This window comes from Macrotis lagotis, chromosome X (genome assembly GCF_037893015.1).
Source record: "Macrotis lagotis isolate mMagLag1 chromosome X, bilby.v1.9.chrom.fasta, whole genome shotgun sequence".
Taxonomy (NCBI): Eukaryota; Metazoa; Chordata; class Mammalia; order Peramelemorphia; family Peramelidae; genus Macrotis; species Macrotis lagotis.
Window position 1 is genome coordinate 153629312 of NC_133666.1, and position 24655 is coordinate 153653966.

General features: G+C 35.6%; 1 pseudogene; it reads right to left on the reverse strand.

Annotated features, from left to right (window-relative positions):
* Nucleotides 1–16862: 16862 nt before the first annotated feature.
* On the reverse strand, nt 16863–18088 carry LOC141497697 (actin, cytoplasmic 1 pseudogene; annotated as a pseudogene).
* Between the last annotated feature and the right edge of the window lie 6567 nt (nt 18089–24655).

Below are 24655 nucleotides of genomic sequence, written 5' to 3' on the forward strand. Positions count from 1 at the left end.
AATAGAAGCATTTAGAATGCAAATGACAAGATTTATGGTCAGAATAAGAAAATATTCCTTGTTCAAGGGCAAAAGGCAAGGGAAAAAGACTAAATACTTTTACAATTTTAAATGCAGTACTTTTGGACAAAGATGCAGTGTCTCTTATCCAAGGACAACAGCCAATTGTTTCAACAGTAGATGAGACTATCCACTTTAAGAAGCCATGCCCTTGAAGAGTTGAAGACTCTAATATTAGGTCACCAAGTAGCTGAGGGATTTTTACATTGTCAAGATGTTGCCTCACTTAACAAAGGATTTTGCATTGACTACTTTTCATCTCAGCCTGTTGACATTCCTGATATCTTTTTTAACTCAGCTCAAATGCCATTTTTCTTTTTTATAGGAGGCCTTTCCTATTCTGTATCTGGACTATTGTAACTGCTACCTAATTGATCCTCCTTCCTCAGTCTGTCCACACTCCAATCCATATTCCCAATAGATAGGGGGAAAAAAAGATTTTTCTAAAGCCCATGTTTGAATGGGCTGTAATGAATAAATTCCAGTGGCTCCTTGGAAATTCTCTCAGTTTCCTGGGAGAAGAATACTTGACAGTAGGAATCCCATGATTGTGAGTCAAATATAGGAGACCAAACTCAAATTTGCTCTATTAGCAGTGGAGTACAGATTTGGTTTTTAGAATCTTCAGTCCTGCTTGGAGTAACCAGTCAGCAGTATTCTGTGGCAATTTAGGATAGAAAAGTAAAGTATTTCACTTGGATCAAACAGAAAATCCTCTATTTGGCACTTAAAGTTCTTCATATCCTCACCCTTTCTACCTTTCCAATCTTCTCTTTTCTACTACCCGCACTTTATTCTAAAGTCAAGTCATACTGATCTACTTCTTCACATGTGATACTCCATTTCTCATCTCTTTGTCTTGTATTCATCATTCCCCATGCCAGGAATACTCTTCTTCACTTCTGTTTCTTAGATTCCCTGAGTAACAACAAGATGTAGCTTAAATCCCTTAAATCCTGTGGGGGATTTCTGTAGGAAGTTTCTCCTTATTTCTTTAGCTGCTAGAGCCATTTTCTTATCTACTCTGTATATCATTTGTATGTATGCATCTATTTACTTATTTCCTCAATTGATCTAGAAGCTTCTTGAGGGCAGGATTATTTACTTTTTTTGTATCCCCAAAAGTTATTTCAGTGCTTGGCACATAATAAACTCTAAATTCATGCTTTTTGACTGTGACTGACATTACTCCCTTCAGTGATACTATAATCCAGTCATACTGACCTACTTGCTGTTCCTTATACACTATTCCATCTTTTGTTTTCTTGCTTTTCTCCTGATGACATGTTCTCCATAAATGGAATGCCTCTAGGTTACCTTATATCTACTTTGTATATATCTATTTATGTACTGGTTATTTTTCACTAAAATGTAAGATCCTTGAAGAAAAGGACTGTTTCACCTTTATCTTTGAATACAGTATACTTAACACAATGGCATATAATAGGCACTTATTTTCTAATTTAATTCCTATGCTTTTTGGTTGATTAATTAGATAAGGACAAATTAGACTAAGAATTAAGTACATCCTCAGTTGAAATTAATCAATATCATGCAATGCTAGTTGCCTCATCCACCTTCATAAGATAGTTCATGTTCTTTTTTACTGATATGTGAGCTTATTAATGTTAATTTGAAATAAAAAAAGCATGTGGAATGAAATGCAATATTTAAAAAATAAACCTTCCATAATATCTACATACAAACATACACATAAATGCTACATACTATGTGTGCATTTTATATAGCAGACTTATCTAAGTAAAGTTAATATTTACTAGAACCTACATGATTTCCATAAAAATACCAGGATTAAATTGTAAAGATGTGTAGTAACAGTAGTTTTATGACCATGAAGGGAGATGAACCAAGATGGCTCTGACAAACAAATCAAGACTTGTTATAGGAAAAGAAAGTGTATGTGTATGGGGGTGGTGGGGGTGGGGAATCCCAGATGATCACCCCCCTCTGATTGGGACCCAACCCTAGTACATTTTTGAAGGTCCTTTTGACCTAGAAAATTCAATCATTTTAGCTGGTTTACAAAGCTTCAAGATTTATTATTAGTTTCAATCTACAGGATACTCATTAATCTGACTCTTCTAAATTCATGCTTTCACCAAGGTTTTCCTCCAGGAATTTCAGATTTTGTCTCTAAGTCTAGTTCTTCACCAAAAAAAAAGATAGTAAAGAACCCTCAGCTCCTATGTAAATTTACTGGTTAATAAATCATTGGTTATAGACAAGCTTTTTTTTCCCCCAAATCCAACACCATGCCCTACAACAACAACAACAACAGTTAACATTTATGTAGTGCTTTAAAGGTTTACAAAGTGCTTTGCATATATGTATGTATGTATGGATACATATGTAAACACATATTTGTCAGGATCACTTTCTTCTCTGGGACATAGTATTCAAAATCCTTGGTTCATCTTCCATGTTCATCTTCCTCCCCTACCATTTTCCACTCTTTTAAGAGTATTGTTTCTTGACTTTGGAAATCCTGAATACTTTTTGTATGTGTATTATGAGACCATAAGGTTTCATATGTCCTTGGGGATATGTGGCTTACAAGAAGGAGTTGTTATGTACTTTTTCATCTCTGAGTCATTTCCTCCTTTTGGTGAAAAAGAAGAGAAAGTTCAGTCAGAGAATACTCTAAATCAGGAGAACATTATATGCCTCTAGAGGGTGGAGTCCCCTAGAAATGGGAGTTGTTTTGACTGTGTATAGTTTTGAATTCAAGGCTTTTCTGTTTCCTTGTTCTGTATTTGATGTTTTTGTTCACTTGAGTGCTTTCAGGGTTGCTCAGGGCTCATTTTTTTTTTTTTTGTAATGACCCAGATGGAATCTAAATTCTATATTCTTAGGAGAATGTCTGGATGTGTAATAAGTCAAAAAAGAGATGATTATTGAAAAGAGTAAACTTGGTTTGAAAAAACTCATATTGGGCCATAGATAACATTTTGGAACTTGTCCAGAATAATTAATTATTTCTGGATCTAGGTTACCTGCAATAGCAAGGCATGAATTAGGTTAGAGCCCCTAAAAGTTTTACTTACTCCCTGGGCTATCTATATGTATAAATATATATTAACTAAAACGGATTAAAATTTTAAATTAAAACTATTTTCTTTTTTCCAGACTAGCAACATATAATTTCCAATTTTAATATTCATTAATAGTAAGAGGAAATAGTCTAATCTTTAATATTCAAATTTAATATTAAATTGTAGATATGCAAAAGTAATTTCATGTCTAGTTATTTATAACAATTTTAGAAAATATTTTTCTTCATTTGTTTTCAAAAAATTGAATCCCTGAAAAATTAAGTAATTTTAAATTATTTTGATTTTTGTAAAGTAATGGGGCTAAGTGACTTGCCCAAGGTCAAACAGCTAGGTAATCATTAAGTGTTTGAGGTCAGACCTGAACTCAAATCCTCCAAACTCCAGGGCCAGCTCCCTGCAACTCCTAGTTACTCCGATTAAGTAATTTAAAAAAAAAATCTTTGTTCCCTCTCATTTATAAGTATTTTTCCTAATTGTATTATTGGTCCCAATTTAATAACTAAACTATCTTTAAACATAGAACTGATATTTCAATACTTGACAAAATTATTTGCTACTACATTTGAATAGAGAGAAATAGTGTTTCTTGATTTCACTTGAAATGTTCCAACTCAAGGTTAGGTTTTATAATATTTAGGGAGGATCTTTCTTTCTTTTTTATAATTATAATAGTGTTAATACAACATTATATACATTTATTATTGTATATTTAATAATTATATATTTATCATATAATAATAATTATTATAAATTGAAAAATAATGTTAATAAAACATCTTACTATTGTATAGCACTTTCTGATTCTCAAATCTCACCCCATAAAGTATCATCAGAAAGGTAGAGTATTGTTTGAAATAATAAACATTCATAAAATAGTAATGGAGACTCTATAAATACAAGAGAATCTTCTCTCTTGAAATTGTGAAGTTAGAAACTTGATGAAAAAGGATCTTTTTGAAAATGAATTTAATTTTGAGAAACTACAATATTCATTTCTATTAAAAACACTTCAAACCATAAATATAGAGTTTTTCTTAAAATGATAAAAGTATCATCATGAAGGTATTGTGGCAGAGCCAAGATGGCAACAGAAGAGCCTCTCTTAGGTGCTCTTGCCATAATATTTCAAAAATCATAAAATTATGACTCTAAATTTTTGAGAGACAGAACCCACAGAGGGATCCAGTGAGGCAATTCTCCAGAACAAGGTAACCAGGAAAATAAAGGAAAGGCTCCGCTCCAGGGATTAGAGGGGTGGTCCACCAAAGTGAAGGAACTTCAGCCTCCTGGAGGTAGCCCCAGGGCACTTGGGAGCCAGGGTTCATGGCAGTGGGGGAAGTTTCCTGACCTGCACCCCCCCAAGCACTGGGCACAACTTGGAAGATCAGCTGGGGGACCTCTGCCAGAGCAAGCACATGAAGCCCAGCCCTCAGGGCACTCAGTGAGTAGAGGTGGCCCCAACAGCCCAGATCCAGGAAAAGGAAGCAGTCAGAGAGGGTAAGCAGTAGCCTCCAGGCAACTGAGCCTTGAGTGCTCAGCTCAAGCTCATCAGAGGTGGCTTGGAGAGGAAACAACATATATACTCAATAGGGTATAAGGTAGGGGAGTGGAGAGAGACTTCCAAGGTCTGTCCTTTCTACCTGGAACCAGGACTCTGAGGCTCTGATCATAGTCTAGGACCCCCATAGAACAGCATCCCCCCCCCCAACTCAGCCCCATGGCAGAGAGGTGCACTTATGGTCATTCACAGACCAGGAGGGAAGACAGAGCTTCACGCACTGAGATCCTTGTGTGTGGGGGTGTCCCAATAATACTCAAAAGCTCAGGAAGACCCCAAAACCAGGCACAGGTTGGGGAGATGAGTAAACAGAAAAGAAGAGGAACACCATTGAGAAATACAATGTCTATGATCCCAGGGATAAAAATACTCAATCTGAAGATGAAGAAGTACAAGCTTCTGCGTCTAAAGACTCCAAGAAAAACAGAAATTGGGCTCAGGCTATGATAGAGCTCAAAAAAAGATTTTGAAAATCAAATAAGGGAGAGATAGAAGAAAAATTGGGAAAAGAAATGAGAGAGATGCCTGAAAAACATGAAAAAGAAGTCAGCAGCTTAGTCAAGGAGATCCAAAAAAATGCTGAAGAAAATAACATGTTAAAAACCAGCATAAGTCAAATGGATAAAACAGTTCAAAAAGTTATTGAGGAAAAGAATGCTTTCAAAAGCAGAATTGGCCAGATGGAAAAAGAGATAAGAAAGCTCTCAGAGGAAAACAAATTCTTTAGATCTAGAATGGAGCTAAAGGAAGTTGCTGACTTTATGAGAAATTAAGACACAATACTTCAACACCAAAAGAATGAAAAATAAGAAGAAAATGTGAAACATCTCATTGAAAAAACAACTGATCTGGAAAACAGATTCAGGAAAGATAATTTAAATATTATTTGGACACCTGAAAGTCATGATCAGGAAAAGAGCCTTGACATCATTTTTAAAGAATTCCTACAGGAAAATTGCCCAGATATCCTAGAAGCAGAGGGCAAAATAGACATTGAGAGAATCCACTGATCTCCCCAGGAAAGAGGTAAAAACAAAACAACCCCCGGGAATATTATAGCCAAGTTCCAGAACTCCCAAGTCAAAGAGAAAATATTCCAAGCAGACAGAAGGACACAGTTCAAATATTATGGAGCTACAGTCAGGATCACACAGGACTTAACAGCAACTACATTAAGGGCTCACAGGGCTTGGAATATAATTCCAAAAGATAAAAGAGCTCAGAATGCAACTGAGAATCAATTATCCAGCAAAACTGAACATTCTCTTTCAGGGGAAAAGATGGACTTTCAATGAACTAGGGGAATTTCAATTGTTCCTGTTGAAACAACCAGAGCTGAACAGAAAGTTTGATCTTCAAATACAGGACTCAGGTGAAGCATAGAGAGTGGAGGAAAAGGGTAAAATATGAGGGACTTAATGATAATGAACTGCATGTATTCTTGCATAGAAAAATGATACTGATAATACTCATATGAAACTTCTCATTTAATAGAGCAGGTAGAAAGAGCTTTTATAGATGAAGCACAGGAGAGAGCTGAATTTGAAGATAAAATATAGTGTAAAAATGGAGTCAATGGCTAAAAGGGAAATGTCATGGGAGAAAGAAAAAGGAGAGGTGGAATAGGCTAAGATATTTCATATAATAAGATTTTTTTTATTATTGCAATGAGCTATTGCAATGATATGGAAGGGGGGAAGGCAAGGGGGAAATGAGGGAGCCTTCGCTCTTATCAGAGGTGGCTTGGAGAGGAAACAACATATATACTCAATAGGGTATAGACATCTAGAGTAAAAAGGAGAGAAGGAGGACAAAGGAAGGGGGAGATGTGAGTGATGGAGGAGAGGGTGGACCATGGGGGAGAGTAGTCAGATATAACACATTTTCTTTTTTACTTCTTGCAAGGGGCTGGGATTGGATGGCCTGTCCAGGACCACAGGGCCAGAAGGTTGCTGGGCCTTAGGGGTCATAGGTGGGCTTGGGGCCTCTTGGCCCCAGGACCAGTGATCTGTCTGCTACGCCACTCAGTTACCCTACAGCACATTTAAGAGGAGGGACAGAGTGAAAGGAGAGCGAAAATATAGTATATGGTAATAGTGAGGTATGAATGGAGGGATTTGCGATCAGCAATGGCAATGGTGGAAAAATATGGAAATAGCTTTTATGATGGACTTTTCATAAAGAATGTGATCCACTTGTGACAGAGCTGGTGGTGTTGGAACACAGACTGAAGCACATTTATTTTATTTATTTTTTTTCCTCTTTCCTTTATTGCTCATGAAGATCTATATTTTTCAGGGGAAGGGGGTATTATGTTTACTTTTAAACAAGAATGTTTTAGTAATGTATAAAAAATATTGTTTGTACATCAATTAAAAATAAATATGCATTAGAATTAGCCATGGAAAAAAGAAAATTAGAGTATTGTTTGAAATATTAAATATTCATAAAATAATATTGAGAATCTATAAGTACAAAATCTTCTCTCTTGAAATTGTGAAGTTAGGAACTTGATTGAAAAGGATCTTTTTGAAAATGAAATTAATTTTGATAAACTTCAACACTCATTTCTATTAAAAACACTTGAGGGGCGGCTAGGTGGCGTAGCGGATAAAGCACCGGCCTTGGAGTCAGGAGTACCTGGGTTCAAATCTGGTCTCAGACACTTAATAATTACCTATCTGTGTGGCCTTGGGCAAGCCACTTAACCCCATTTGCCTTGCAAAAAAAAAAAAACCTAAAAAAAACCCAACACTTGAAACCATAAATATAAATAGCTTTTTTTTTTTTCTTAAAATGATAAAAGCATCTACCTAACACCCAGGCAAACATTATTTGTTCCCAATAAGATCAGGAATGAAACAAGGATGTCCATTATCATCAATATTGTTCAAAATTGTATTAGAAATACTATCAATATCAGTAAGAGAAGAAAAAGAAATCAGAACTTTCTTTTTACAGACTATATATTTGGAAAATACTAAAGATTCATTTAAAAAGCTAGTTGAAATAATGAATAATTTTAGCAAAGTAGCATGATAAAATCACATAAATCATCAAAATTTCCATATATCACCATTTAAACTCTGTGAGAAGAGATAGTAAGAGATAAGCCATTTAAAATAACATAGAAAGGCCTTGGAGTCAGGAGTACCTGAGCTCAAATCTGGACTCAGACACCCAATAATTACCTAGCCATGTGGCCTTGGGCAAGCCACTTAACCCCATTGCCTTGAAAAATCTAAAAAAAAAATAATATAGATAGTATAAAATACTTGATATTATACCTGCCAAAACAAACCCAGGAACTTCCTGAACTTTTTATGCAAATAAAGTCAGATTTAAATAGTTACAAAACTGCTAATCATTCATGGAAGGGAAGAGTCAATATAATGAAAATGACAATTCTACCTAAACTAATCTACTTATTCAATGTCATTCCAAAATTGCCAAAAAATAATTTTGCTGAACTAGAAAAAATAATAGCAGAATTAATTTGGAAGAGCAAATAGTCAACAATTTTGAAGAAATTGATGAAAAAAAATGTTAAGGAAGGGGGTTTAGCAATGCCAAAGCTTGACGCTCATCAAAACTATCTGGTATTGTTTAAGAAATAGAAAGGTAGATCAGTGGAACAGAGTAGACAGACAAATGGCTATAACTTTGTGTTTGATGGACAAATGAAAAGATTTAAGCTCGTGAAATAAGAATTCACTATTTGGTAAAAATTCTTGGAATAACTGAATAGCATTTTGGCAGAAATTGGACACAGGCCAGTATCTTATACCATTTACCAAGTTAAAGTCAAATGGATACATGATCCAGATAAAATGAGATATCGTAATTAAATTAGAAGAACATTGAATATATTATCTATTCAACTTATGGATAGGAGAAGTTATGAATGAACAAAAGACAGAGAACATCTTGAGATATAGAATGGAAAATTTTGATTACATTAAATAATTATTTTCTATTTAAATTTTTTTTTGCAACTAATTCCAATGGTAATTTTCAATTATTATTTTTTCTAAATTTTTCTTCCTCCCTTTCCACCCCCTCCCCTGACAGAAAGCAGTGCAATATAGGCTCTGTATCTATAACGATGCTAAACATACTGTATTTCCCCATATATAAGATGCATCTTAATTTTGAATCCCAAAATTTGAAAAAAGGTATTACCTAAAGTTATTGAACTTAAGTTTTATTTATCATAAAATTCATACAGTGTCAAAACCCCTATCCATTAGCTTGTCCTCTTCTGTGTTTGATGACAGATCTCTGTCTTAGGAGAGGCTCTGACTGCTCTCCTGCCTGTGCTCTGGTCTGACCAGAATCACACCCTGGGCAAGTCTGGTACATGGATGCATGCTTAGTCCATTCCATTTCATGAACTGAAGCACCAGTTGTGTTCTCCTTTGAAATCAGTCACTTTTTTTTGCAAAGCAGTTGGGTTAAGTGACTTGCCCAAGGTCACACAGCTAGGTAATTATTAAGTGTCTCAGTCTGAATTTGAACTCAGGTCCTCCTGACTCCAGGTCCAGTGCTCTATTTGCTGTGCCTCCTCGCTGCCCCTAGTCACTCTTTTTCATCAACAATTATTCTGGCCTCATGAAGAACCATCATTGCTCTTCAATCCAACTCTTCAATTCCCTCTCTAAATCAGAGAATTTTGCTGACTTGCCTCTCATGACCTTCTTCTACCATGCTGTTTTCGTTTATCTTCTTCCCTAGTCAGTCTTGGATTATTTTCTCAGTTGGAGGAGGGCCAAACTTATGTTCAGCAGCACAATTCCCATTCACTTTTACAAACTGGATCACTTTGAACTTGAATTCAACACTGTATGAAAATGTTTTCTGAGCTGTTTCTGGACAGAATGTGGCAAAATATAACCTAATATATGGTAACAAATGTGAGACTATGAGTGCAAACACAATAAATGTGAAAAAGTGGAAAATGAAAATTAAAAATTCTACAACCACTGTATAAGAAGCTCCCAGTTTTTAGACCCCAAATTTTTCAAAAAAAGAAGAGTCTTATACATGGGGAAATAAGGTAGATTCATATTAAAAATGTTGTGAAAGAAGAATCACATCTAGATAGAAGAAAAAAATTAGAAAAAATGACATAAATCATAAGACAACTTAAAAAAATTAGGGATAGTAAACTTTACTCTGCATTTAAATACTACAATTCCTTCTCTGGATTATGAAATTATAAATAACATTCTCCATACAAGTTTCTGTATTGTCTTTGGTTATTGTGCTATAGAAATGATAAAGTCAGTCATAGTTGATCATCACCCCATTTTGCTTTTAGTGCATATAATGCTCTTCTGATTCTTTTCACTTCACTTAGCATCAGTTCATGCAAATCTCTCCATTATTATAATATCCTTTCCCTCATGGTTTCTTATAGAACAACAGTATTCTATCACATTCATATATCACCATTTATTCAATCATTCCCCATTTGATGGTCATCAATTTCCAATTCTTTGCCACTATGAAAAGAGCTGTTATAAATCCTTTTAATATATAGGGTTTTTTTTTACCATTTTTTTTTGTGATTTCTTTAGGATACAGCCCTAAGGAGTGGTATCCGAGCAGTTAGATCAAAGGGTATACATAGGTTTATTGCCATTTGGGCATAATTCCAAATTGCTTTCCAGAAAGACTGGGTCCGGATCATTAATGTCCTAGTTTTCTCACATCCTTTCTAAAAATGATCATTTTTCTTTTTAGTCATATTGACCATTGATTGCATTAAATTAAAAGGGGGTTGGAAAAATAACATCATTATAATCAAGATTAGAAGGAAAGTAGAAAATTGGGGGAAATTTTTTGTTTTTGTTTTTAGGGTTTTTGCAAGGCAAATGGGGTTAAGTGGCTTGCCCAAGGCCACACAGCTAGGTAATTATTAAGTGTCTGAGACCTGATTTGAACCCAGGTATTCCTGACTCCAGGGCCGGTGCTTTATCCACTGGACCACCTAGCCACCCTGGGGAAATTTTTATAGGCAGTTCTTCAGATAAAGGTCTCATATCTCAAATACAGAGAACTTTGTCAAATTTATAAGAATGTAAGTCATTCTCCAACTAACAAATGGTTAAAGAATATGAACAAGCAATTTTTCAGTGAATAAATCAAAACTATAGTCACATTAAAATGTTCTAAATCATTTTTAGAGAAATATACATTAAAATAAGATATCATCTTATACCTTTCCAACTGACTAAAGTGATAGAAGGAGAAAATGACAAATGTTGGAGGAGATGTAAAAAAATTGGGACACTGATTCATTGTTGGTGGAATTATAAACTGAAATTGGAAGATAATCTAGAATTAAGTCCAAAGAGTTATAAAACTGTGTAAATCCTTTGATCCAGCAATATCATTTTCCATGGTGATCTGAAAAAATGAAAAGTATTTTAATATTCTAAAATATTAATAGCAGTTCTCTATGATGTGGCAAAGAAATGGAAATTAAAGAGCTACCCAACAATAGGAGAATGGCTAGAATACTACTATTCTGTAAGAAATGATGAACTGATTGATTTTAGAAAAACATAAAAAGACTTGCAAGAAATAAGAGTGAAATGAGTAGAATTAAGACACTGAATACAGTGTCAACAATATTGTTCTAAAAATTATTGTGAATAAATTTTTCTGAGTATTATAAATTCTCAAATTATGGAATGAAAATGCTATTTCCAGAGAAAGAACTGATAAATAGAAGTCTGCATAATATAGTTTTACATATATAAATGTATACATGTATATATAAGTATATATGCGCACATAAATTTATATTTATATAGATCTGTGTCAAATGGTGGCCTTCCCTAGTGTGAGGTAGGAAGGGAGGGAGATAATTCAGAACATAAAATGTAACAACAAATTAATTTTAAAAAAATCATAATTTAAGCAATGTAAATATGATTTAATATTAATAATCTTTTATTACTACAGTTAAAATTTGTTTAAATGTTTATTCCATTTTTGAGAACCCTAAAGGTAAGTAAATTAAGTTGATTCACCCCTTAGAAATTAAGGGTTTATAATTTCATCTGGACATTTGCTAATATCTATCAATTCTTCTATGTTCCATATTTTATTTGCTATGATATTTTAGAGCTTTTTTTGTTCTTCTCCAGCCCCTACCTGTACTTCTACTCCCATACTTATTGCAGATAGTCTCTTGATACACTGAAAAGATTGAAGCTGTCTTGGAATTTCCTGCTCCGTTTCTTAATATTTTCTCAGAATCAACATCTGTTCTCTCTTCCTTCCCTTTAGTCATGTCAGAAGAAGCCCTACTTTCCCTCAAAGATAATTAGTCAATCTATCAATTTATAATTATCTATCTATCATATATGTCATCTATCTATCCATCCATCTATCTATCTATCTATCTATCTATCTATCTATCTATCTAATCTTTCTCCTGAATTGCATTTCCTTTTACTTCCTCTAGGACTTTACTCCAACAATTATCACTTCTCATACATATTCAACCTTTTCTTTTCCACTCTCTTTTCTCTGTCTGCCTGCAAACATAACTGTTATTCCCTATACTGAAAAAAGTTTTCCTAGCCCTTGTTCTCATCCCTGAACTATTCACTAAACTTTAAAAAGTTATCTTTCTATGCTACCAAAATTAAAGAACATATCCTTCAGAAACAGTTTTAAATAATTGTTCATTGATGTACCTTCCAATCCTGAAATTCTATGATTCCTTTCTGTTAACTACAAAGGTAGGAAGTTGAAGGTGCTGTCAGTAACAAATGGACAGGTTGTTTCATCCAGGAAATCTGATGGAATCTGTGAATGCAACAGCCACCCCAAGCACAATGGCTCTTTTAAAAATAGTTGAGAGGATGGGCTCCATTTATTATCCTACTTATTAAAAATAATCACTTTTTTGAGATAAGAATATTTCTTGATTAAAGAACTGAATGGGTACATTCAGTTCAATGTACATTTAGGGTATATTGAATCAATCAAAGCCATTGTGTGAGAGACACTGCAAAGCTTTTAACTCTAGCAATATAGAAGGAAGGAGACATTTCAAGTTCACTTAGAGATTTTTGAAGGGTCTGAAAAAGGAGACAAAGGAGTAGGACATAGACAAAATTGAATCAAGAATCTGCACCTTCTAGGCAAACAATGAAAGGAATAAGAAGTGAGAGGAAGCTTTGGCAGAGAAGGGATATTTTGAGGAGGGCCTTCAGCTTTACAAGTATCTCAGAGTAGAAGATTCCAATAAATGTCACTAATTTACCTATGTAACCAAGGACTGAGAAAAGTCCTGAGAAGTTTCCCATCTACTTTCAGTGCTTATCTATATCTATTTTTAAAGTACTATAATATAATCTTTTGTTTTGTGAATAAATTTTCTAGTACCAAGAGCCTTATTTAGAGGTAGATTTAAGTGTAAATTTAAACATAGAACTCAACTTCTTCCTAAATGTTGGAAATTTTCCTAACTGGGGACTTGCAGTAATAGTGATTGAATTCATAATTTCCTGTTTAAAAATAAACTCCCTCAAACCTCAGAGTAGGGAATCAGAGAGATTTCAGGAGTCATTATATTGTCCCTGCCTTAAATGAGCTAATTATTATTTTTCCTTATTTAGTATTTTATTTTCTACCAGTTACATGTAAAATGATATTTAGCATTTGTTTATAAACTTTGGGTTCCAAATTCTCTCCCTTTCTCTCCTCCACTATGAAAAATCAAGCAATTTTATGTTACAAATGTAAATGTACAAAACAATGCAATAATATTCATGTTGTGAAAGAAAATATAGCCCCTCCACCACCACCAAAGAAAAGAAACCTCAAGAAAAATAAAGTAAAAAAGGTATGCTTCAATCTGTAATCAGACATTATCAGCTCCTTCTCTGGGGATGGATATCATTCTTCATCATAAGACTTCAGAATTGTCTTGGGTCACTGTATTGCTGAGAAAACCTAAGTTATTCAGAGCTGATCATCCTACAATATTGTTGTTACTTTGTACACAGTACACTTTACTGTGCATCAGATGAGCTAATTATTGTAATGGAATATTACATAATCATTATCCTTTTCTTTTTAGTTTTTTGCATGGCAAATGGGGTTAAGTGACTTGCCCAAGGCCACACAGCTAGGTAGTTATTAAGTGTAGGAGGCTGGATTAGAACTCAGGTACTCCTGAATCCAGGGCCGGTGCTCTATCCACTGCGCCACCTAGCTGCCTCCACACTTGGAGATCTTGATGGATTACTTGATTCCTTTGTCATCGTTGTCTCCTGCCCCTCCAATCCTTGCCTAGGGAAGATTGAGGGAGTCCAGAACTGGGACTCAACTTAAGAGTCCAGGAAAGGGACTTATCATATGACACCCAGTAGAGGGACTGTACATATGGTGTCCAACAGGGACTAAACAGACCTGTTTATAACTTTTGACACTGTCTATCATTATTCTCTCCTCTTGGTTGTTCACTTTTTCCCCCTGATGTCAGAGATACCAGTCACTCCTTGTTCTTCCTATATGTCTGTAAACACTACTTCTTTGTCTCCTTCATTGTATTCTGGTACTCATTATGATTATTCTCCCAAGTTCCTCAGCCATCTTATTTATTCCCCAGAGTTCAAATACTGCTTTAAGATGATTCTCAAATATGCAACTCTTAACTTTTGACTTCTATGAACTCCAGACCCACCTCTACAACTATTTCCATCTAATCTCCTCTTTAATCTCACATCCAAGCTTATTACATTTTCTCTTAAACTATCAGTGACACTGCTATAGTTAAAATCATGATGCTAACTTTGCCTTTTTCTTTTCCCCTTCCTGTCGTATCTAATCAGTTATCTCATCCTGCCCATCTTACATTATGTAAAAATCTCTTACTTCCATCTTTTTTTATTTCCAGTGCCATCCACTACAGGCTTCCTGCTTGGACTATTGCTAAGAGGTCTTCCAATTTCCTCCTTCTAATTTATACAATAACTAGAATTATCTTCTAGTTGCACAGATCTGGTATGTCACTTCTCTGGTCAAAAATATATTATTGACTACTAAGTCCAAAGTACTCTGCCTAGCTTTCAAGGGTCTCAACAATCCACTGCTAACTTATTTTTCCAGCTTTCTCTTAGGATATTCCTCCCCTTTTCCTTCTTCCCTACCCCCCACCACTACCCTTCACTCTAACAAGACAACTTTCTGTTCCCCTTGCTCTCCTGCCTTTCCTCATGATGTCTCTTATACTTGAAATCATTTCTTTTAAAAATTTCATTTCAGATGCTATCTCCTCCAGGAGTTCTTTCTTCATCCTTCTTTTCAGTACTAATCTTGCCTCCTTGGGTTTAATATAATACTTATTCTGTAGTTTTTGAATATACTTGAAATGAGTGCCATTTCATAGAGTATGCAGAATTATTCCCTATCTAGTTCTAGATGATAAATTAGAACTTTGAGATTTCTACTGGCAAAAGTGATTATTTATTGCTGAAAGGTTCTGATATTTTAATATGGTATGATAAATCCTGAGTAATTCTTTAGTTATCCCTCTACCCACCCTGTAATAGCAGTGGTGGTGGTGGGGAGATGCTGCAGCATCTCTTAAAAGGGGAAGCAAATTCTGTTGGGTCTTCTACCAACTTTGACTCTCCAGGTACAAAATGTAACTCAATGGAGTGGTGAGGGCAGTATAGTTTCTTTTCTACCTTAGTATCATTATGATTATACCCACATACTAGCTAGTCTCTGAGCTGCAACTGCATGAGCTTGAGCCTGAATCTCTGCTTGCTCTTTGTACTTTCTGATAGATAATCTTGTGAATTTGAGAGGTCTATGGGTCCTGTGAAGCATGCAAGTGCATCATCATTCACCAGAGCAGAAGTGAAGGGGTGTTTGCAGAAGTCTAGTACCTCTGATATGAGGGTTGCCAAAGCCTTTTCAGAGCTGCTTCAACCTTTGGTGTACATTTGATTTAACCCAACTCTAACCTGTGACTCCAAGAAACAGTAGCATGCCTTTTGACCACATCCTGGTAAAACCAGCTCATCAGACAGGGTAAATAAGCCTGAGGGTAAGTGATAAGCCTCAAATCTGTTAGATAAGTTAGCAGGGTGTCTAACCCAGTCATGCAAAGACTTCTCCCTGCAGAATGGGAGGATGAGAACAATTTGTTCCATGGCCATGAAGGTGACTGAAGGAAGCACTGTGGAGTACTTACAGCTTGATCAGACATTGAAGATGCTAGGGTCATCCATTGTATATTGAGGCATTGCCAGTCATCTTGACCTTTGCCTTGCCACTGGAGTTATAACTATGGAAGCAAGTGTGAGGTCAATAATTCCAAGCAACTCTACTTAAATCCAATATGTACATCAGTCAAAAGTTATCTGCCATACCATTTCACTATATTTATTTTCTTCAAATTCCTGTGGCAATGATGAATAAGCAAGTGATGAACCAGCAGGTATGGATACACTGGAAGTTGTAGTCACAACCCAACACAAAGCCCAAACCATAAGATCATCTTTTCACTAAACTGAAGTAGCAGTGGAATTTGGCAACTCCCATGTGTCTGAGTAACTTTTTTTTTTCAAGATTCTTTAACGTGTGCACTTTTATTTGAACTGGTCTTAAAAGTCAGTGTACAGGTAAAGCTCCTCCCCTCCCCCAAGTACTGGCACCAATCTTATTAAACTCCTGGGGAGACTGCAAAAAAAGTCTTCATTCACATCTATGTTGGGGGTAGGGAGGGATTTTAGGGGGCCATCCATGATGGTTGACAATTAAAAAAAAAAGTAACAAGTATTAAGGCGGAAGATACAAAAAGTTTTTTTTAAAGGATTACATTAATTTACATGAAAAACAATACTAGTACCTTCCCCCCTCCCCTTCCCCTTCTGGATGTTTTAAGTAGCTCCTTTTCTCTAAGAGTAGGATAGCCGCCTTCATAGAGGCAAGTAACTCTGTCACAATGCATTATACAATTATCTGGAATGACTTAAAAAAAATGTACAATCAGTGTCCTGAAGATGCACTGTAGAACTTTGGGGATGTCTGCCTCCAGCATACTTAGACTTCTCATCACCTTCACTGTTCCAGTTTTTAAATCCTGAGTCAAGCGCCAAAAAAACAAACAAAAAAACAAAAAAAACCAAACAAATAAAGCCTTACCAATCTCATCTCTTTTTTGGGGCCATTATCACACCCTTTTGACAAAAAAAATAACCAAAACAACCAAAAACAAACACAAACAGTCCATTTAGAAGTATTTGCCGTGAACAATGGAAGGCCCAGATTCATCATACTCCTGCTTGCTGATCCACATCTGCTGGAAGGTAGAAAGAGATGCCAGGATGGAGCCTCCAATCCAGACAGAGTATTTGTGCTTAGGTGGGGCAATGATCTTGATTTTCATTGTGCTGGGGGCTAGGGCTGTAATCTCCTTTTGCATCCTGTCAGCAATGCCTGGGTACATGGTGGTACCACCAGACAATACAGTATTGGCATGCAGATCCTTACAGATGTCAACATCATACTTCATGATGGAGTTGAAGGTAGTTTCATGAATTCCACAGGATTACATACCTAAGAAAGAAGGTTGGAAGAGAGCTTCTGGGCATCAGAACCTCTCATTGCCAATAGTGATAACCTGCCTGTCAGGGAGCTCATAGCTCTTTTCCAGAGAGGAGCTGGAGGCAGCAGTGGCCATCTCCTGCTCGAAGTCTAGGGCAACATAGCACAGCTTCTCCTTGATGTCACGCACGATTTCCCTCTCAGCTGTGGTAGTGAAACTGTACCCTCTCTCAGTCAGAATCTTCATGAGGTAGTCCGTCATATCACGGCCAGCCAGATTCAGACGGAGGATGGCATGAGGAAAGACATAACCTTCATAGATGGGCACAGTGTGGGTCACACCATCACCGGAGTCCATCACAATACTAGTGGTACGACCAGAGGCATATAGGGACAGCACAGTCTGGATGGCAACGTACATAGCTGGGGTGTTGAAGGTCTCAAACATAATCTGAGTCATCTTTTCTCTGTTGGCTTTGGGGTTCAGGGGAGCTTCTGTGAGCAGCACAGGGTGCTCTTCAGGGGCCACATGGAGCTCATTGTAGAAAGTATGATGCCAGATTTTCTCCATGTCATCCCAGTTGGTGACAATATCGTGTTCAATGGGGTATTTCCGAGTCAGAATACCTCTCTTGCTCTGAGCTTCATCTCCCACGTAGCTGTCTTTCTGGCCCATACCCACCATCACACCCTGATGTCTTGGGCAGCCAACAATGGAAGGGAAGATGGCCCGAGGGGCATCATCTCCTGCAAAGCCAGCTTTGCACATGCCAGAGCCAACAACAAGAGCAGCAATATCATCATCCATGGTGAACTCAGAGGTGGCAAGTCTAAACCCTTAGGAGAAAGAGAGGCGGTGGTGCCGCACCTGGAGGCTGGGGAGGCAAGTGCATGCCGGGTGGAAGAGCTCACGGCTACCTGAGTAATTTTTTTTTTTTAAGACTGCTGCTTGGCTCCTGGCATGAGGAAGGGGCTAGAAAAAATTCCCTAAAACTTGTCTGTTTCAGCAAACCTTGGTCTGCTTACTGTGGTAAGTCAGGATCCCACCCTGTGGTCAAAAACACAAAAATATGTACAAAAAAATTTTAAGATGATTTTATTCACCACTAATATGTGCCCATGTTCATAGATAACACAAAAGCTAGCAAACTTGAAAGATAAATAGTTTTAGTTGTGAGAAAACTGAGCAGATATCACATCCAAATAGCCCTGAGTGAAACAAGGCCAATTTACCAAAGTCAGAGATAGATACATGTTTTCCTAAGTGACCCCCAGTAATAGGGAGAGCTATGAAGCTGATTTAGGTTTCACAATCAAATCTAATCTAGTTAGCAAGGTTGTGTACTTTCCCAAAAGGAGTGAACTACAGGTTCACGACAATACACTTGCCACTTTTGGAAAGCTCCATGACATCATGATCAGTGAGTATGCTCCCCATGATGAACCCTGATGAGATTACAGAAAAATGTTATGAAGATCTGGAGACTCTCATTATCAATGTACCAAAGAGAACAAGTTAGTAACACCAGAATAGACATAGAATATCAGACATGGTAGGGAAGAAAGGAGATAGAAGCAGCAATAACAAGATTTGTGCATCTCTTGACCTTCTCATCACCAGCACTGTCTTCTGTTTATCTAAATGCAATGAGACTTCATAGATATACCACTGCAGCAAACATTGGCATTTAGACTATGTCACTATAAAAAGGAGACAGACAGGATGTGAGAGTGACAAATTCAGTGTGTGGCTTAAAGTGGTAGACTGATCATAACTATTCTTTTTAAGCTAAATATCCATATTCTACAAAAAGAGTGACCCAAGGGAAGACAACTACGGATGGATTAGAGTACTTCTCCATGAATGAACAGTTGCTAATTTGCAAGGAAAGATGAACCAACACATAGTTGGCAACTGTGGAGCAGAAAAGGAGTGAGCAGCTTTCAGAGATTTGGTGCACAGAATTGCATTTACTCATCTGGGTCTAAACACTTCTAAACATCAAGATTGATTTGATGAAAATAATAAGAGAAATATAGAAGTTGTAGAAGCAGCTCCTCTCAGCAATTCAGAGAGCTAGGACAACCATATTAGACTGGCTATGGACAATGTTTTCCCCATCCAGAGGAAGAAAAACAAAACAAAACAAAACAAAACACACACACACACACACACACACACACACACACACACACACACAACCAGAAACAAAAACAACCCTTCAGATCTGATGAACACTTTATAAAATTTATCTCTTATGTATCTCTTTCCCTTAATCCTAATCCTCATACTGAAAATCATTAATCTTTAAACAAAAATATGTATGTACAATGTTAACCTGACTGTTAGCTGCTGAGGGGAAGGGGGTGGGAAGGGAGGGTGGAAGGAAATTTTGTAACATAAAAATATACTTATGCATATGGATGAATGTTAAAAAAATAGATGAATTAAAAAAATTACAGAAGCTATGTCAACTTTACAGCTCTCCCTATTACTGGGGTCACTTAGGAAAACATGAAAACTGCAGAAGCAAAAAAATGATAACTCCACAGGGTTTACCAGCATGATACTTTGTCTCTAAGAAAGCAGTGTTTAACTCCTTGAAAAGTAAAGTGCAAACAAAGCTTGGAGAGAGAGATGCAACATTCTTGGCTCAGTAAGAAGGGAGATGAAATTTGTTTTTACACCAATAATAGCAATCTAAAATATTTTTATGATATCCTAAAAACTGTATATAAAGATCTGTGGTACATCTCAACTATTCAGTTGCTGATAGTTATCTTGTTTAGTGATAAGGACATGAACCTGGAAAGATGGGTTGAATACTTCCCTCAACAGACAGTCATCAATCAATGCTGAAAGCATTGACTATATATCTCAGTTTAAGTCAATCAATCCCCTCTTTAGCTGAACTTCTAACTGAATGCGGTTAACCTACTCTCATGTGGTGAAGAATCAGCCTCATGCTTATTCTGTTCCGAGATTTGCAAGATGGGGCGGGGGTTGGGGTGTGTGTGGTGGTGGTGGTGGTGGTGGTGGCATTTCTATTGCTTATACAAAAACTGACTGAATTTTTGCAGGTTATATGAGAAGAGGAAATCATGCTCCGGAAATTCAAGGGTGTCTCCACTATTCATCTCTGTAAAGGAAAAGGATATAGACTGTCCTGTGAGAATCATAGGGAGGGGGAGTTCCTCTTTTAGTCATTGATGTAAAGATTATTGCCAGAGTCCTCTTTTTAAAAAAAATCATCTATGATTTTTACAACAAATGCAAAGCTAGTTTTCAACAATGATTTTTTTGTAAGGTTTTGAGTTTCACATTTTTCTCTCTCCTTCCCTTCTCTCCCTCTCCCACTTTTAGGAAGCAATCTAATATAAGTTTGCACTTCTAACCGTGTTAAACATATATCCATATTAATCATGGTGTGAAAGATAAATCAAATCAAAAAGGGAGAAAAAACAATACATAAAGCAAATTTTAAAAATTGAAAAAATTTTTGGTCTTCATTGAGACTCCATAGTCCCTTATCTAGATATGGATGGTATTTTCCATCATATGTCCTTGAGAATTGTCTTTGATTATTATACTGCTGAGAGCATGTCTATCATAGTTTACCATCACACAATGTTTCTGTGAGAGTGTACAATGTTTTTCTAGTTCTGATTACTTCACCTCAGCATTAGTTCATGCAAACCTTTCCAGGATTTTCTATAGTCTCATCTTTCATGATTTCTTTTTCTTTTTTAAAATTTTATTTTGTTTTTCCAATTACATGCAAAGATAATTTTCAGCATTTCATCATCCATTTGCAAATTTATGAGTTCAGGTTTTTTTACCACTCTTCCTTCCCTCCCCCCTCCCTATACAGTATACCTGTACACTCTTGCTTAACCTATTTCTATATTAGTCATGTTGTGAAAGAGGAATTGGAACTAAGGGGAAAAGACCAGCAGAAAGAAAAAAAAATCCCATTCATATTTAAATTTATGATTACGAACTCCATTTCCTTCCCCATGTATACTTTTCTCTTTCGTTTCCTTTATCCCTCCTTACTAAGATTTTGCTTCTAATTCCTGCCTTTCATTCAACTCTTCTTTCTATCAGTTCTTTTCTCTTTCATTCTCCCTTTCTCCTTAGATTTTTCTTTTTAACTTTTACTAACTTATCTTTACTTTTACTTTCACCCTCTCTTTTATCAGTCTCTTCTTTCCCTTTACTGCCACTCCCCACCCTAACTCGCATTTCCATGTAGGGAAGGCTATATTTTTAAACTCAATTGGAAAACTATATTATTTCCTCTTTGGGTCAAATCTATTGAGGAATATTTACTCAGTACTCACATGCACTATTCTTTCCTCTACTTTAATAATTCTTTGTGCCTCTTCTTATCCTCTAATGCCTTGCCTTCTCCTTATTATAATCTTTCTTTTTCAAGTCTTGGTTGCTTTAATCCTAATTTGTATCCACAACCTCTATCAAGATATACTCCTTTTATCTGCTCTGATATTCTCAGGGATTGATTTATATGCAACAGTATCTCAAAGTCACTTCATACAGACAACCTGTATGTACTATTTGTATTGAATGTGCACTCTGTCCAAATACACTGTCCCATTAGAAATATAATTCTCTAAACATCATCAAATTATAATCAATTTACACTACACTCTCTTTCCAAGTACCCTCCATAGAAATACAGTCCTCATGAGCTAAAGTATCTTGTAAAGCAAAATCACTTAAGAGCTAAAAGTTTGATCACTTCATGTCAATTTATATTCATACCCTTTGTCCTAGGAGAATTACTCTTCTCTAGAGTTAATTAATATCCCCCCCTTCTGTTTACATTTTTACATATCTCATGAATTCATATTTGAAAATCAATTTTTGTGTTCAGTCTCAAAGTCCTCCATTTCATTGAAAGAACATCTTTTCCCACGAAAGAATATGCTAAATTTTGCAGAATAGTTGCTCCTTGGTTGTATGTAATCCAAGCTGCTTTGCCCTTTGGAATATCATATTCCAAGCCCTATAATTCCTTTAACTTTGAAAGTGATAAATCCTTCATAATCCTAATTGTAGATTCCTGGTATTTAAATCACTTCTTTTTGACTGCTTTTTCTTTAACTGAGAATTTTGAAATTAGGTACAATATTCCCTGAAGTTTTTATTCTGGGGTATCTTTTTTGAAGATGATCAATGGATTCTTTGAAAGACTATTTTATCTTTTCATTTTAGAATATTTTGGAAGTTTTTCATGATAAATTCCTGCATGATATTGTCCAGGCTCTTTTTTCTGATAGTGACTTTCTGATAGATCAATAATTATCTATTTTCCAAGTTGGCAGTTTTTCCCAAGAGGCATTTTACATTTCCTTCTATTTTTTTTCAGTGTTTTGGTTTTGTTTGATGGAATCTTGGTGTCTTACAGTCATTCATTTCAATTTATCCAGTTCTAGCTTTTAAGGTTTTTATTTTCTTCAGTTAGACTTTTTTTGTTTCCTTTTCCAATTGGTGAATTTTATTTTCTAACTGGTCAACTAGAGAAAGAATTAAATAACTGGGTCTTTGATTCTAAAATCTCATCTAAACTATTGCTAAAGTTTAGTACCAATTTTTATTATAAAGATTTTTTTCTTTGTTTTTCCTCAACTGAGTCAAATGCCTAAAAGACCCAATGAATAGTTCCCCTTTAAATTGTCGTAGACTTTTAGAAATTAAAATTTATTTATATTTTGACTTGCAGGTGTTAGAAAATCATGTTAAGAAATAATTCTGATATTCTACTACATACACATCATATTATCAAAGATGACAATACAGGAAAATGACAATTGGGAGAAGAGCTGTTGGAGGACATCATGGTTCTGGAGTTATGCCATTCTTTAGAGTTCTATTCACCAAAAGTCCGTTAGGTTACTCAGTGAACCAAGCATTGGGTCTTAGAGCTAGGAAGAGCTGAGTGCAAATACAGCTGCAGACAACAGCTGCATAACCCTGGGAAAATCATGTAATCTCTATTTGCTTCAGTTTCTTCAGCCAACAAATAGAGATAATAACAGCACATTCCTCTGAGTGGCTGTGAACATACATGAGAAACTAATTGTAAAGCACCTACTACTGTACCCAGAACATAGTAAGTGCTACATAAATGTTAGCTATTATTTTTTAGTACTAATATCCTTTGACTTAGTGCTACCACCACTAGGTCTATACCTCAAAGAAATTGAAGAGAGAGGAAATGTATTCATATGTACAAAATATTAATTATAGCATTTTTGAAGTAAGTAAGAAAGAACTAGGAACTAAGGAAGTACCTATCAATTGGTTAATGACAGAGCAATTTATGATATATTAAAGTAGGAAATATAATTTTGCTTATTACTGTATTGAAACAGTAATATTATAAAGAAAATAATCTTTATCAACCATTACTCCAGAAGAATATGATGAATATGATGAAGAATACTTTTCATATCCTTACTGAAAGGTGATAGGCTCAAGGTGCAGAATAAAACTATACAACCCCCCCCCATAAAAGCAATATATGAATTTATTTTGCTTGATGATACTTATTTGTTACAATGGAGTGAGTTTGGAGGAGAGAGAGGGAGATAGTAATAGTTTATCAAAAAAAAGAAAGAAAGGAAAGAGGGTCATTGAAACATTTTTTTAAAAATCACAGAACAAAGCAAGGAGAATCAGAGGGAGATAAAGATAATCAGGACAGCTCTGAAACTCAGGTGTGGAATTGGTAATATACTTTTAAAAGAGCTATACATATAAGAAATTCATGGCTTTATAAACCTCTTTTTCTATTTCTGTAACTTCTATTTTTATATCTTTATTTGCATTCATGTTTATTGATTCTGAATATTATAGCACCACAAAGATTTTTTTTTTCCATAGCAAGTGCTTAATAAACATTTTTTGGTTGACTGATTAAATACAGATTTTTTTCTAATAACAAAATACTATCTGAAACCCCAAATCAATTCAAATGTTTCATGGTTTTTCTAAACATATCCCTTTCATTGCTTTCACACTATAGTGTTCCATCACATTGTTATATTATTATTAATTGTTGAGTCAGTATTGTCCAGTTCTTTTTCTCTACATAAAAGAAGTGATATAGTTTCACACTATGGATATTTTTCCTCATTCTTTGCTCTCTTTGAGGGATAGACTTAGAAAATATATTACTTGGTAAAATATGCAGTTTAATGACTGGGGTCATATTCCAAATTGCCCAATTCCAAACTGCTTTCCAGAATGGCTAAACCAGTTCGACTTTTCTCTAACAACAAATCAATACATTTATTTTCCTACAGTCTACAATGTTTGTCACTTTTCTTTTTTTATCACCTTTGATTTGCATTT